Below are 17,100 nucleotides of genomic sequence, written 5' to 3' on the forward strand. Positions count from 1 at the left end.
ACCTTTATCTCAAGCAAAGTGTAATGAAATCCTATACTACATGAATCCTAGCTATATGATATCGAGGGATTCAATGGTGTTTATATGGGAGAGCACACCCTAGTTTAATTTAGCAAAAGGAGTTTGCACCCAATGCTATAGAAGCATAGATGACAAGGTTCCTTTGCATAGACTAGACTCTAAAAAATAGAGACTTTAGGACAATAAATGTAGTTTTCATAGTCATGATGGAACAAATTTCATGTATGCTTTGGAGAGGTCTAGGTACACCCAAATTATTTTTGGGGATCTTGGAGGAAAGTGTGCTAACTCATTGCCCCTAGTGAGAAATTCATAACCATAACTTGGAACTAACATAGATGTACTAAAGGATCATAAAAATAGATCATATTGCAAATGACATGTGTAGTCAATTGGAACCATTTAGGTGATACCAAGATATGGAAGATCAAGGTACACTATCAAAGGTTACTACTAACACACAAAAATGAAATCAACCAAAAGAGACCTCATGACCAAGTAGTCATTCAGCCCATAGTTCCTGCCAAGAACACAAGTCCAAGAGTGAAGGTTATAGTGCCACATGTAGGAAGGATTCATCCTGTGAAAGTTTGTTTGTCTAAGTTGTTGTTGCATGTGTACGTTGGTAAGAGCTATGAAAAGAACAATTTTCTTAAATTGCTAAGTTTCAAATGGTGATTTATTTAAGTTTTGAGGTGAACTACTTTTAAATCAAAATTAAATATTAATTTGATTTGGTAATAAAGATTTACCTTTTATTTTTGAGGTGAACTACTTTTAGACTATGGTTTAAGTTTAAATGGATTACAGGGTGAAGTTTCCCCTCTACACTATTGTTTAAATGACTTATAGACTATGGTTTGAATCAAGTAGCCTAGCATAGGAGGGGGCAATAAAAAGAACCTTTGTCTCAAGCGGAGCGCAATGAAATCCTATACTACATGAATCTTAGCTATATGATATCAAGAGATTCAATTGTGTTTATATGGGAGAGCACACCCTATTTTAATTTAGAAAAATGAGTTTGCACCCAATGCTATAGAAGCATAGATGACAAGGTTCCTTTGCATAGACTAGACTCTAAAAAATAGAGACTTTAGGACAATAAATGTAGTTTTCATAGTCATGATAGAACAAATGTCATGTACATTTTGGAGGGGTCTAGGCACACCCAAATTATTTTTAGGGATCTTGGAGGAAAGTGTGCTAACCTGTTGCCCCCAATGAGAAATGCATAATCGTAACTTGGAATTGACATAGATGTACTAAAGAATCATGAAAATAGATCATATCACAAATGACATGTGTAGTCAATTGGAAACATTTAGGTGATACCAAGATATGGAAGATCAAGGCACATTTTCAAAGGGTACTACTAACACACAAAAATGAAATCAACCAAAAGAGACCTCATGACTAAGTAGTCATTTAGCCCATAGTTCCTACCAAGAATGCAAGTCCAAGAGTGAAGGTTATTTTGCCACGTGTAGGAAGGATTCATCCTATGAAATTTTGTTTGTCTAAGTTGTTGTTGCATGTGTACATTGGTAAGGGCTATGAAAAGAACAATTTTCTCCAATTGTTAAGTCTCAAATGGTGATTTCTTTAAGTTTTGTTGCAGTCACTATTGTGGGAAAAAGCTTAGTGTAATGGGAGTAGGAAAAACATTCGACAGGAAAGTGCCTCATAGACTAGAGGTCTTTTGAAAGATGAAAGTGAATAAATGCCTCGCAGGCAAGAGGTCTTTTATTGGATGTATGAAAAGAGCAAGTTAGATAGGACTTTTGCACAAAGATGGGATGAAATGGCAAAAATGTGGTGATGTGAGATGAGCCTTATAGATTATGGACCAAAAAACCTTTTCTTTAAGGAACTCTTTTCTCTTTTTAGTCATTTCTTTAGAAACATTTTACATATGCTTTTTGGAGTTTTTCTAATTTTTTGATTTTTTAGGATTTTTGTGAAACTTTAACAACACGATACATGAACTGCAGAACTCAATCATAGAACAACTTGAGATGTTGGATATTTACAGGATTAGGGAACGGATCTCCCTTTGAAGTGGCAATCTAATATGCCCTAGGATCATACTTGGTTGTAATGATAATTGGACCCAACCAATTAGCTTCAAATTTTCCTTTCTTTTCATAGTTCTGGAGATTCCTCATGTTATGCTACAAAACTAGGTCACCCACCTCAAATTCTTGAGGTCTAACTTTATTGTGAAACTAGAGTTGAAGGAAATTTTGATACACACAAAGGTGGTTTAGGGCATTGAGGCATCTCTTATCGAGGAGATGCAGCTCTTGCAAGTGAGCAACTTTGTATTCTTCTTCGGACATCAGATTCTTGAGAGAGATTTTGAGGGAAGGGAGCTCAATTTTGATGGGTAAAACAACTTCAAAACCATAAACAAGGGAAAATGGAGTGGCTTCTGTGGGGGTACAAATGGAGGTGTGGTAAGCCCAAAGGGCAGGAGCAAATTGGAGGTGCCAGTCACGGTCAGCTGCATCAATGGTTTTCTTTAGTATTTTCAAAATAGTTTTATTAGTGGCATCAACTTGGCCATTGTCCTGGGGGAAGTATTTGGTGGAAAAATTTAGGGTGATTATGAATTTCCTACACAATGTGTCAACTTCCTTTTTTTTGAAAGGAGTTCCATTATCAGTCATGATGTCTTGAGGGATACTAAAATGACAAATAATGTAGTTCAAGATGAACTTCAAAACCTATTTTTGGTTGTGTAGGTTAAAGGGATAGTCTCACCCCACTTTGTGAAGTACTTAGTGGTGAAAATAATATAGTTATGGCCATTTGAAGAATTTGGATATATTTGACCAACAAGATTGAATGCCCAACGGGAAAAGGGCCATGTTGTGATGGTGGGTTAGAGGTCTTGTGCGGGAGTATGTATCAAATCTCCATGTTTCTGATAAGGAACACATCATTTCACAAAATGATAGGCATCAACCTCCATAGTAGGCCAATAATAACCTATTTTGAGGAGATTTTTCGCTAATGTAAAGCCACTAGTATGGGCACCACAAATTCTTTGGTGAACCTCTTCTAATGTCATTTTGACTTCATCTAAACTAAGACATTAGAGAAGGGTTCCATAGAAGTGCTTTCGAAAAAGCGTATCACCTAGGATATTATATCAAGCAATGCAACGGATGAAGGTTTTGCTTTGGTTTGTGGAAAAAGATATGGGGATTTTTTTATGATGAAGTTAGGAAAAAAATTTAGAGTACCATGGAGACTTGGGATCAACAATTTCACACACCAGCTCTGATTTAGGTTGCTCATAAGTAGGAAAAACAATATTCTCAACAAGAAACTCACACTTACGACTGTATTTAGGCATTGCGATCATGGAGGCAATGGTAGGCATAACATCCACTACTTTGATATTAGTCCTTGGTATCTATTGAAAGATCATCTCAGTGAAGTGTTTTTTAAGATCTTCAACTATCTGGTGATATGGCAACAAATTTTCATCCATTGTCTCATGTTCATCTATGACTTTCCTAATGAACAATTAGAATCTCCAAAGACAAGTAGGCTCAATATTCCATCTAATAGCTTGACGGATCCCTATTACTAATCCTTCATATTCAACTATGTTATTTGTGCAAGGGAATGGAATTTTATAATACTTAGGAATAAGGCCTACTTGCGATGTAACAAAAAAAATTCTTGCCCTCGATCCCTTTTGTGTGAAGGAAGCATCAAAATATATTTTCCATTGTGTACTAGGGGTAACAATGATAATTGTGTCATCTGGAAATCTGATATGATAGGATGGTCTCCTTGAAGAGGAGCTTCGACAAGTTGCTTTGCAATGACTTGTCCCTTAATGGCCTTGCAATATTTATAGACAATGTTGAATTCACTTAAGATCAAGACCATTTTGCAGCATGACCAGTGAGGGAATCTTTTGATAGAAAATACTTGAGGGATCTATCTTAGCAATGAGGTGTGTAGTATGATTAAGCATGTAATTGTGCAATTTTTGTGTGCAAAAGACTACCACTAAAAAAGCTTGCTCTATAGTAGTGTATTTCAACTCATAGCCAACTAATGTTCAACTGAGATAGTAGATAGCTTGCTCATTACCGTTGTCATCTAGTTGTGCTAAAAGAGCACCTAGGGCAATTGAAGTGGCAGAAATGTAGAGAATCAATGGTCATCCTGCGATTGGAGGGACTAGTATTGGTGGATTAGCCAAGTAGACTTTAACTTTCTCAAATGCTTTCTAACATAGGTAATACCATTGAAACTTGGTGTCCTTTGAAAGAAAATCTTGGAGGGGATGACATTTATTTGCTAACTGGGACACAAATCGTCTGATGGACTGTAACCACCCTAGAAAACTGTAGAGTTGTTTCAATGTAGTAGGTAGAGGCATTTCCATGATGGCTTTCACTTTGGAGGGATCTACCTCAATGCCTCTTCTTAACACTATCCAACCTAAAAACTTTCCTGATTGGACTCCAAAAACACACTTCTTGGGATTAAGGCACACTTTGTATTTCTGCAATCTCTCAAATATGCTGGTAAGAACAGCAATGTGGGAATCGCATGTCTTAGATTTTCCTAGAATATGATCAACATAGTCCTCCATTATGACATGTAGAAGATCATGGAAGATTGTGGTCATTGTGCATTGATAAGTGTATCGACATTCTTCAAGCCAAAAGGCATGACTTGATAACAAAAGGTTCCCTATGGGGTAGTAAATGTCATTTTATGTTGATCTTCTTCTACAATTTTGATCTAATTGTAACCAGAGAAACCATCCATTAAAGACAACATTTCATGTCCTGCAGTCAAATCCACTATAATGTCTATGTTAGGAAGTGGAACATCATCATTAGGACATGCGAGATTTAAATCTCAAAGATCTAAACAAATGCAGATGCCCCCAAATGCTTTACCTATAGGAACAATGTTAGAAACCTACTCAGGATAATCAATATGTCGAATTAATTTTGCCTCTAGCATTTTCTGTAGTTCTGCTTTGACCAAAAGTGCTACCTTAGGATGCATCTTACGTAACTTTTATTTAAAAAGTTTAATCTTTGGATCCACCACTAAGTGATGCGCAACCATATCTATGTCTAAACCAGGCATGTCTTTGTATGTCCATGCAAATTTGATTTTGCCTTTCTATAGGAACTCAATCTTCACTTTTTGTTCTTTGAGACTTAGGGTAACAACAATGTAGGTGATTTGTGGATTATCTACCATGCCCGAGTTAACTAGAATTATGTCTTTATTCAATATAGCTGACTTTTCTGGCGGTAAAGATTTGAATGGCAGGTCAATCTCTCCCTCTTGTAGCACCTCTAGGAAGTTTTCACAAAAAGATGCATCCTTTATTTTGTCTTTTTCTTCATCCAAGAGTGTTCCAAAATAATTTTCACTAGAGGATGTTTCTTCTATTTATTCTTTTCCATATTTGTGACTAAGAGAGTTGACTCGGCTACCAAAGTAGGCTTCCTCATTGTATTGGATCTCATGTCCATAATCTTGGACATTCTTAAGGCCAAAGAGTGTCATCATTGCTTCATTTGAATTGCAAATATCAAGAGCTAGAAGTGTGCCTTGAATGTCCCAGTCTATCATGTCAGGGTTAGTGAGGGGTAGGTTAGTGGATGAAAGGTCAGATATGGTGATGGCATGGACGTATTTTTCTAGGTCATCTTCAATGTATTGAAGGGGATTTCGAAGAATTCCTACTCCTTAGTCTCAGAATCAGGTTTGACCATACAATAGTTGTCAACAAAGGACACCTTGGGTTTAATGGAACCCAAACCATGTCCTTTAGGATAGCTATTAGCCTTAAGGGGTTGTATGATTTCATCTTCTTTAGGTCCAAGGTCAGTGTCATCATATCCCATGTTTTCAATGATGGGAGGAGCCTTGACATATTTATCTGTAGGGAATTCCATGGGATTCTCTTTTCCATAAAAATATAGCCAATCTAAGATATTAGACTCCATGTGTTCATCACTAAGTGAACCCCAATGTTCAAAGGTTGTTTTATTAACATGCATGGTATACTTATTTGTAGAAGGTGGTATTTGGGAAGGTTTTCCAAAGGATTAGGGGGAGAATGCTAGTTGTCCAAAACACAAGGAATTTTCAAACTTATACTCTCCCATTCCTTGATCATCAAAAGTAACCTTCTTTGTCTTGATAGCTTCAACCTTCTCTTTTCCTTTACGGGAACTGGAATCAATATTGGATAACTTTGGAATTGTTGTGGAAGGCGATTTTGTTATGGTGAGGGATCTAGGTATAACCTTATAAAACTCACTGATTGGAAAAAAAATTGTTGGGGCACCTGACATCTCTTACAAAAAGAAAAAGGAAAAGGATCGCCTAGAATTGTGACCTCTCTTCCCTAGTGAGGAAATTTCAAGCATTGATGATATGTAGATGGAACCGCTTTCAGTGTATGTATCCAAGGTTGACCAAGAAAGATTTTATATGGCAAGTCCAATTCTAGGACATGACACTCAGTATTGATTACAATTGGCCTAACCTTTAGTGGTAGCATGATAACTCCTTTTGATTCTCTTTCTCTTTCATCATATGCTTTAATGGTTATCCTTTTATTTATGTCTAGGAGATCTTCTGGGAGCCCCAAGAAGTGGATCATCTTCAATGTACATAGGTTTAAACTAGAATCATTATCTATAAGGACTCATTTTATTTTATGTCATTGTATAAGGACTTCAATGTGGAGCAAAAAATTGTGGTGGTGATTAGGACCTTGGAAATGTTTGTCTATGAAGACAAGGTGTTTTGTGACAAGATCTCTAATCATGGCAATGAATTGGGATGCATTAATATTTTTAGGAACATGAGACTCTAAAGGAGCAATCTCAAGAATTTCTTTATTGATAGGTGAGGTAGTGAGAAGCTCAAGAATGGATATTTGTGCAAGAGTCTTCCCTAACTAAGAGAGGACATCATAGCAAGAAGTGGGTCTTTGTAAAGTGGACGGTGCATTAGGCACATGTGGAACTGGTGGATTAGTGGGATTGGGAGTGACAACTTGAAAAGTAATTCTTCCTCATTGAGTGGTTGCACCATAATTAGCTGCTTGTAGGACAAGGGTATTTACATGAGTGTCCACTTCTTCAATGCGGCCACACATTGAGTCAAAACCACATATATCGTTTGTTTCTATTTTACCACACAAGGAGTCAAATCTTGATATGTGGTTAGTGGAATAGTCATAATGTAACACGTTAGATATGGAAGCTCGGTTGACATTGTTCATATTGTTGTTTCCATTATTGTTATTGTCATTGTTGTGGTTGGGAATGAATTTTGAAATATGTTCAATTTAGCATTTTTAGAGGGTGGTCCTCCTTCAACCTCAATTTCCCAATCATCGACAAGATTTTTGATGAAGACTTTGATCTTGATGCACTTATTAGTGTCATGTCCTTTGATGCAGTGGTATTTGCATTATTCATTTTCCCTATACCACTTGGATTTAGGTTTATTTTCATCAAAAGGCCATGTGTTGGGATAAATCATCCAATGGTGATCCATTAACTTTTGAAATATGGTATCTTAGGGCTCACAAAAGCTAGTGAACTTTCTATTCCAATCATAATTATGATTGTAGTTATTAATTTTTGTTATTGCAAGGAAAGAATTGAGTTTGATTGCAAGATTGTTGGTTGTTTTGATTGTTGTTTTGATTTTGATTCTGATTGTCATGGTTTGAATTGTTGTTGTTTCGGTTGTGATAGTTGTTGTTTTTGTTTCCACCTTGAAGGTTTTGTACACTTTTGACATCGGTGACACCATCGTGGGTAACACCTTTGTTTTTAGACCAGAATTTGGGTTTTCTATTGTTTTTCGTGTCATTGTTTGAGGATCAAGAGCTATAATGTTTAATGGAACCCTTGTCTAAGAGTCCATTTTTAATGTTCTTTCCTTTCTTGAATAATGTGGCAAAGTCCTTAGGACTAGCCATCTTCATTTGGAAAGACATCTCTGAGATCAAATTCTTGATAAATATGTCTACAACGTGGGAATCTTCAATTTTGTATGGCATGGGATTAGCAAGATGTCGCCATCATTGTAAAAAATTGGCAAATGTTTCACTTTTTTGTTGTTTCATGTTGCATAAATGACTCAATGAGGCATGATGTTCAATGTTGTAAGAATATTTTGCTATGAATTTCCCTGTCAAGTCATTGAAAGATGTGATGGAACCTCTAGGCAAGTTCATTAGTCATTCAAGTGTAGGGCTGTCAAGGCTTCTTGTGAAGAGCCTCTTAAGATAATCCTCATTGTAGGCCACTTCTTGACATAAGACATAAAATTCTTTGAGATGTGTGACGGGACATGTTTCTCCTATGTATTTGTCAAATTTAGGAATCTCAAAGTTTGGTGGAAATGGTATCATGTTGATAGATCTGTCAAATGGAAAGGGACAAATTTCCTCAAAAGAGAAATCCTTCACCACTTTGTTGTTCATATTATGGACAAAAATTTGAAGTTCATAGAACTGTTGGGCTAGATCTTGGTTTGGTTGCATTGGTGATGGTTGGGAATTGATGAACCCACCTCCAAAGTTGTATGGATTCCCAAACATATTATGAGGTGGTAGAGGTGGCGGTGTACCCGTTTGGCCAATGTATTGATATGTAATCGATTGGCACAGATGTTTTCATCATATTTGTTGGCATTTGTAAATAAGAGGAATATACTGGTTGTGTTGGGATTATCATTTGTTGTATAGGTACTTGCCCAATGTTTAAGCATCCTATAAATGGACCTATCAAGGTTGATTGCGGAATACTAGAATGTGTAGTTGTGTTGGGAATAGCACTAATGATTTGTTGAATATGTTCTGCACTTAATTGGAATGTGGGTTGTGTGGAAGTTGATGTAGGCATGAAACTAGTTCTCACCATAGGTTCTTTTTCCTTGCCATATGTTTGGGCTATGTTTGGAGTTGGCAACACAGGAGCACCATCCTAGGTAATTTGTCTAAACAAAATTCTCTCATCAAAACTCATAGGGACATTAACACCATCTTTAACTAGGTTTAGGAAGATCTCAGTCTTGTTTTCCCTAATAGATTTTTCCAACATTTCCAAGTTGTATGGATCTGCAAGAAATGTTTGGACATCACTAGGGATGTTATTATTGTCAATGGGATCTTCATCTTGGTACACTTCTTCCTCATCATGTCTATTACTCCCTAGAGTGGTGTTTCGAAAAGGATTCTCTAGTTCTTGTGTATCTATGTTGAGCTAGGCATACCAAAGTTTGCACTAGGGGGAAATGTGTTCCCCAATGAGGTTGATTGTGGAGGAAAAGGATTCTCTATCTCTTGTTGTCTTATGATTCCAATAAATGAGACATAGGGTTAAATGTGAGTTTGCCATATTGTGTTTGTACCATACAATTGTGCCCAAACCAATGGGTGGAAAATTGTGGAAGAAAGAGAAGATGTGAGAGAGCAATTGAACCTTATATGATAAAAGGGAAAACAACCTGAATGTAAACAAAAGACCTTATTGATTTGGTAAACCAAGTGTGATATAGGATAAAAGTATCTTTCTCCTACCAAAGATGGACAAGTGATCTTTGGGCAAGATAGGACACCAAATAGTTTACTCGATATTTGGAGATGGACTTGTGATCCCCAAATGAGTGAGCACAACTATGATAAATGTTTTCTTGTGGATAAGGTCTAGTATTGTAATCTTAGAATTTTTGTAACTAAGATGTTCTTAGGCCAAAAGATTATGGTCCAATGATCAAGCTCTCTAGAGGAAATTTTGTAAATGGAAGACTTGAAATTTCAAAAATGTATTGATGTGGAAAATGAGGGTGATGTGGTCACTATGCAGGTAACTTAATCTTCACTCACTAGAAACAAAAATCTTGGGTTTACTCCAGGGAAAACATACCAAATTCAAAGTTTACCATTGTATAAGATTATCTCATAATGATCCTGTTCAACTTCTTCCTTCTTGATGTCTCTAAAAGTGTATCAGAATTGTTTATGACTGTGTGCTAGGCTTTTCCTATACTTGTAGGCAAATGGTTCGGATAATTTCACCTTCTTAAGTTTGACTTTGTCGGACAAAACAGAAACAAAATAACCCCAATTAAAAGACCAAGCATAAGAACCTTACAAAAAATATTGTGAATAACAAGACCCAATGAATTTCAAATGTTAGACCAAGTATAAGGACTTCTAAGAATAATCATATGTTAAGAGGACCCGCTTTCAACCATTTTACTCACTGAGTGTTTAGCTCACCATTTCACTCATTTTTAGATCTATTTGATGTTTGGTATTGGTTTTGGATGTTTGAACATGCAAGGATGCTTAACACATCAACAATCCTAACAAGGCTGCAACTAGGATGTACAAAGATCAACTAGAGGGTGTCCTTGATATACGCAAGTACATGAGGCCCAAATCCGTAGATGAAAAAAAATAGTACCACATAGCCGAGAGGAGACGGTAACCCAAATATAAAGTTCTTTGGGTCTTAGCCAAGAGTGACAAAATTTTACTTCCAAGAGAGGTGTCTTTCGATTCACCTCCAATATTTATACTCTGCTAGAACATTGGAGTTGAGATCGTCCCAAGGGATGATAAAATCCCCAAGCAGGCCTCCTAAAAATAAAAAGAAGACCACTTATTTCTTGTGCACTCAAGATCACTCGAAGGTGCGAGAGGAGAGAATACATAAGTGGCCTCGAGGTTTAAAAGACATTTTTTCTTTTCCAATGAAGCTTTAGATTTTCTATCTACTCTTGAAGACACTCATGTTTAAGCATACATTGTTCTTTCCAACTCGACAACATTGTCAACATAATAAAAGTGAAGATTCATTAACAAAAGTAAATTGATCGTCATTAACATAAGCAAATTGATGAAAGTAGAAAAAATTCCCTTAAGTCATTCAAGATTGAGTGTATTCATTTTAACCACCAAGTCCAAATGTTTCATAGCAAGCATCTTTGTCCCTTAAGCATTCAAGATTGTATGAGCATGTTTTAAACCCAAATTGAAATATTTCATCGCATTCTTCTTTGATCCTTAAGCATTCAAGAGTGTATTTGATATCTAACCATTCATTCCAATGAAAAGCATGTCAATTCCTTAAGGCACTCAAGATTGCATTTTTCTACTTTAAACATCCATTCTAATGAAAAACTTGTTCATTCTTTAAGGCATTCAAGATTGTGTTTGAACAACATTCATTCCAATGAGATGTGTGTAAATTTCCTTAAACATTCGAGAGTGTATGTGTAATGTTACATTTAAATGCATTCAAGAATTTGTTTGGATTTAGGTATTAGTTGCAACATACATTCCAAGGACAAGTGATTAGTTCATACAAGTTTATTTGTCATCTAAATCCTAGAAGTGATTAAAATCACTATAAAATCTCCACGTGATTAAAATCACAAAAAATCTCCCAAGTGATTAAAATCACTAATAATACTCCAAGGTTTGTCTCTTGCAATAAAAATTCAATTAGCAATCCCTGTATGCCAAATAATTAGTAAGTTAGGCAACAAAAACATAACTTAATCTGCAAATAATCATGGATGACATAACACAAGTAGAGACGACAAACTCCCAAACGATAGAACACAAACTAGTATGCTATACTGTTCGCTTACACCTTGCAATCATAGACAATAGAACAATATCGCCAACGCCAAAACTTAGACTTTACCAGAATATCGCAGATGACAAAACACTAAAAATATTGACTTTGTGCCGCCCACAACGTAGATGATAAAACTTGGGAAGTGGAGACAACAATATAATGAAATAACAAGTTTAAATCCGCCCACAAGGCAAATGATAGTTTATAGCTAAACTTCGAAGATGACAGTCTAAGATTCTGTGGATATGAGGCCATCCACAAAGGAGATGACAGACCAATTAAAACAACCTAGATGACAAAGAAATCTACGGAGACGTCACCATGAAGTGGAGATGACAAAATGTGTTGGTTCACTAGAATGAAATAGTTTCACAGGTAGAGATGCCCAAAAGTGGAGACACTGATCTACGGAGATGACAAAGCATCTTCGCAGATGACACTACGTCCTAACGAAGATGATAGTGCATGGTTTTTATATCAAGATCTAGATTTTTGACCAATTTTTGAAAGTGGAAGAGGAACATGGCTCCCACTGGGTGTGCCAAAATGTATACGTGAAAACCTTCTCTATTAGGAGCATGCGTGAATAATATAATGTTAGTAGTATGTGCATATAACAATATCGAAATCAAGATAACTACTAACTAACATTGTGTTTTAATAATAATGCAATTGATAAACAAGAGTCCATATGCAACCTTAGAGCAGCTCAAGAAAGGTGCCCACAAGAGGCTTTGTTGGTGTGCTCAAGATTCGAGACGTGGATGTGCTCTCCCAAACACAACTATGAATTCCAATGATATGAAAATGCAATAATGAATATAAACTTATGCTAAATGATCAAGGATACCTCAAGAGATGGTTATGGAAACAACCATTCTTGAGAGCATTCAAAGAGGTGAGTGATGGATGCAAGGAAATAAACTAAGTTAACAATGCAAATGAAAATGAACTAGCAACTACCAAGGGTTAGCAAAAATGCATTAAATTACTAAAGAGCTCTAGAACTACACTAGCATGATAACAATGCAAATGAGGGAGATGAGAAATGCTTGAAACAAGGGCTCTATTTATAGGCTTGAGAGAGGCCTTGGGGAGGTGGCATCTGTACGGCATCCACATAGGTGCCACAAAGGAGACAAATGGGCTAAGGGGACAAGTCATGCAAAGGTCAACACAAGCCTTTTTGGTGAAAGGGATGGCTTAAGGTTTGCTCACACATGTGTGAGCAACCTTGGAAAAAGGAAAGGGGGACAAATGTGTAAGAGTGTAAGACTTTTTGAATGAAATAATAAAATGGAAGCTTTCTTGGATCTTGAGTTGTTCACACATGTTAGCAAATACTTAGGGACTAAGATATGTTTAGAAAGGTGTTTAGGATTAGTTAAGTGAGATTAATTAATGGGTAGGCTTAGAAGGATGAGAGTGATGGGTGTAGACTAGGTTTTTAGGATGAGATTAGGATTAAATTAAATATGATTTAATTTAATCACGGGATTAAATAATTTAATAAAGTGGAGGGATTTAAATAAAGTAGAATCTATTTAAAAGGGGATTTTATGGAGCACTATGCATTAAATAAATTTAACACATTAGAGGGGATGTATTTAAATTAAATTTAAATATATTAGAGAAATGAGCCTTTTTAATTAAATAAGTAGAAGAATATGAAAAATATAATTAATTAATTATAATGTCAAAGAAAATATTAAATAAATTAATATAGTGTTTGGGATGATTTTAAGCATATACAAAGGCATGAAATACCACTATATCATAATGACAAGTACTACTTATGCATCAAATACCATTGTATCATCCTTTTTTCTTCTATTGCTAATTGTGACAATAACATATAGTTAAAAAATATGTTCATATTCATTATTAACATAAATGAAAGACATACGTAACAACCATTTGGTAAGCCTATCTCATGCATATAGATACATTTCATGTTCACTTGAAAAATCAACTGATTTGAATAAATTAGAAGGAAATGATTTTTGTAATGAATCAATCTAACATATCTTCAACTTGTAATTTCAAATCAAAGAAAGTAAGATACTTGTTACTTGTAGATAATTGAAGCATAACTTATCTCTGTCTTATGCATGTCTTGGCATTTGGTGGAGAGGAGAAGCATTGTCGAGTGCTTTACCTCCCAACTGTGGGCCCTTGAATATCCCCACACAATCTCAATCAATAAAGGTCCTCCCTACCCTTGAATTAGGCCTTGGACATCACTGACCAATCACTGAGCAACCTGGTACCAGAGTAACAAACCATCACTCGACTTGACAACAAGATTTCTTACAAAGATTTACATGAGCTATCATTTTATTTGATTTAGATGTTAAATTCATTATATTTTTTCTTTGATTGCGTGAATTCTCCCCTCTCTTTCCTCCCTTAGCTCGACCATGATGGTCCTTAATACTTAGGGGAGTTTATACTAAATCTTAGGATTTCATGATGTCTTATTCCTTTGCCATATATCATGCCTTATCAGCCTATGGCATCATGAGATATTAAACTCATAAATATGTTATGTTATTTTAATGGATGTAACCCATCTCAGAGACATATTAGTTGTGCCTCTGTATGGACCTCTTGATCAAATCTTTTATTATCACAGTATGTCAATAACCACTTTGCTATAATAAATCCACATATGCATATTTTAGTTTAAAGAATTAATTTCAAATCTTGCAACAAGTATTAAAATAATGAATAATTTTGTAAAATATGGTGTGGCACATATGACTGAAAACTTTGAATAAAAGTTTAGGCCTGATAATCATGATATTTCACATACGATTGGCATGGCAATGAACTCAAGGAAAGACAATGCATGACCTGAATCACGATGTCGATCTGAGAATAGCAGGACAACTTGGCTCTGAAACTTTGTTCGGGTCGATGAATAATACAGCCTGACTTACGAGCTACGACTACCAAATGGCTTAGTCACACTACCTCAATGAAACACACGACAAGACTATAAAGCAAATGATTCTCAATGCTCAAAAAGGTTCTTGTAGATGAATATAGAGAACGATGATTATCAAATTCAAGAGCAACCCTCATGTAGGGAATTATAAAACATATATAACTTGTAGCGACCAAGAAGGTGAGGCATTCTGCATGTTAGTTAGAGACAAGATGGATGTGGTGTAAACGCTGCAAGATTGCCTTGATTGAGTTTTAAATTAAATGAATTTAAATAAACTCTTTGGTTCGATAACATGATGTGGCAATATTAAGGTTGGTCGAGCAATATTAGAACCATGTCCATGCCAAAGAGAAGGATTATCAAAGCAAGGTGCACAAAAAAGATATTTAAAACATATCTTGGTATAAGAATACCACTTACCAGATATTCATTGCCTGCCTGAGTCCTATGATATGTAGGTATTTATATTTGCATACCTACATATTTATGTGTACGCTAGTGATTAATTTGCACACATATATTTATATGTGTATATGTATGCATACGTACATATTTCCTACCCACACAAGCATGAGTATAGACAAGGTATTTTTATACCAAGGTATGTTAGCTTACACAAAGTGAGGAATTAATAAAGGTATAATTCTTACTTAAGTTTTATATATATGTGTGTGTGTGTGTGTGTGTGTGTGTGCGCGCTTATTTTATAATTATCTTACCAATTTGCTCATGGTCATCCTTTGTTCTTCTTGCTTGTCTAGTCATTTCATCCTTGGTCATAGTGGTTTAGGACTCCCAACTATTTGCTCAATGGTAGGTGGTGCTCCCTCGTGCCAAATTCCTTTCTGGCAATGCTCCCCCTCTTTGACATGTTCCTATAGGGAAGAAATTCTCCATGATAATATCATATTCCTAGAGAAAACCATAATTACCATAATAGTTATTATTCATAAACCATCATAACAATTAACCACCATTTCACTTTCCATGAGTTCATGATGAATAAACAACTTTGCAAGATAACATCAAAATATCATCATAACAGTTAACTAGCATGCCAACTTCATATTAAATTATAACAATAACCATCTTACCATTTCACATGGTTGTAACAAATTTTCCCTGTCAACAAACTTCACATAAAACCTCCACAACTATATGAACATTTTTAAATTGAGCCAAAAATTGGGATGTAACAAAGGCAATCCAGGGGAAGTAGGCTACTGGGCCATCACCAGAGATAAACATGGCAAGTTCATCTTAGGGATTTATGGATATATTGGCATTACCACAAATAATGATGCTGAAATTCGAGCATTAGAAGAAGGAATCTCACATTGCATAGACTACAAATTCTCGAATGTCATTTTGGAAGGAGACTCACAAATAATCATCCAAGCCATTACACAATGTAAGTTCCAAAATGGGAAACTCCGCAAATGGATACCCAAAATTAATTATCTTTTAAATATATACAACAATTCAAGCTCCAACACACATATAGAGAAGGCAATTGAGCAACTAATGCCCTAACAACTTTGGGGTCATGTCAAGCACTTAAAAAACAGTCATCACAACATCTTTCTTGAATTCTTAAGCAATTATCAACATTGTTGATCATGATTTATCCCATCTTCCTAAAAAGAGAATCAGATGATTTTACTCCGCCATTGCCATCTCACATACATAAAATTGGCAAATGTGGTACCTCTAGGATGAGATGGCATCTAAACCCTATGCTACAACTATATTGGTTTAGATAGAGAAGCACATTCACATCTAAGATAACACATAAGTCTAATCTTCTTTAGTTCTTAGGATTTGCAAATTTGGGCTTTAGATGAATCTTCTCGAACCTCTCCTATATCTTCAGCTCAAGAGAACACCTAGTTTACACATAACCATGGCTCCCTTTGTCGGCTTAAGTTGTATGAATTATGAGAATTTCCTAGGGAGGTTGATCTCGGACCTCTTCAATACTGCTCACAACATATTTGAGGCAATTTTTGGCATAGTGGACATCTCACTCTCTTTAAATAGGCACTAATATGATGGATCAATCTATGGAGCGCTCTTTAAGACCCCTAGTAGAGATACTAGACTCGAGAGAAAGGTGTGTCAAACTACTTCATGGCTTTATGAAGACCATTAATGGTAATGCAATTGCAAAGGCAGTGCTCGAGCAGGCTCTCGAGCAGATTAACAACTTCTTGAGGATCTACTTCGACCACAACACTTATTTCCCTTTACCTAAAGGCCATTCCGCCGACAACAACTCAGAAGATGATGGATCTCCAGTGAACATTGAGGATGATCTGGATGTCGATGAGGACAACGATAACGAAATGAAATTGCCACACTATGTCGTAAAAGGGCCTTCATTACAAGGGCATGGAGAAAATACAAGGATGGCATAATGCAGGGAACTTAAGAACTTTCAATAACATG

Source organism: Cupressus sempervirens, chromosome 2 (assembly GCF_028749045.1).
Source record: "Cupressus sempervirens isolate cs-2001-9-10 chromosome 2, ASM2874904v1, whole genome shotgun sequence".
In the NCBI taxonomy this organism is placed as follows: domain Eukaryota; kingdom Viridiplantae; phylum Streptophyta; class Pinopsida; order Cupressales; family Cupressaceae; genus Cupressus; species Cupressus sempervirens.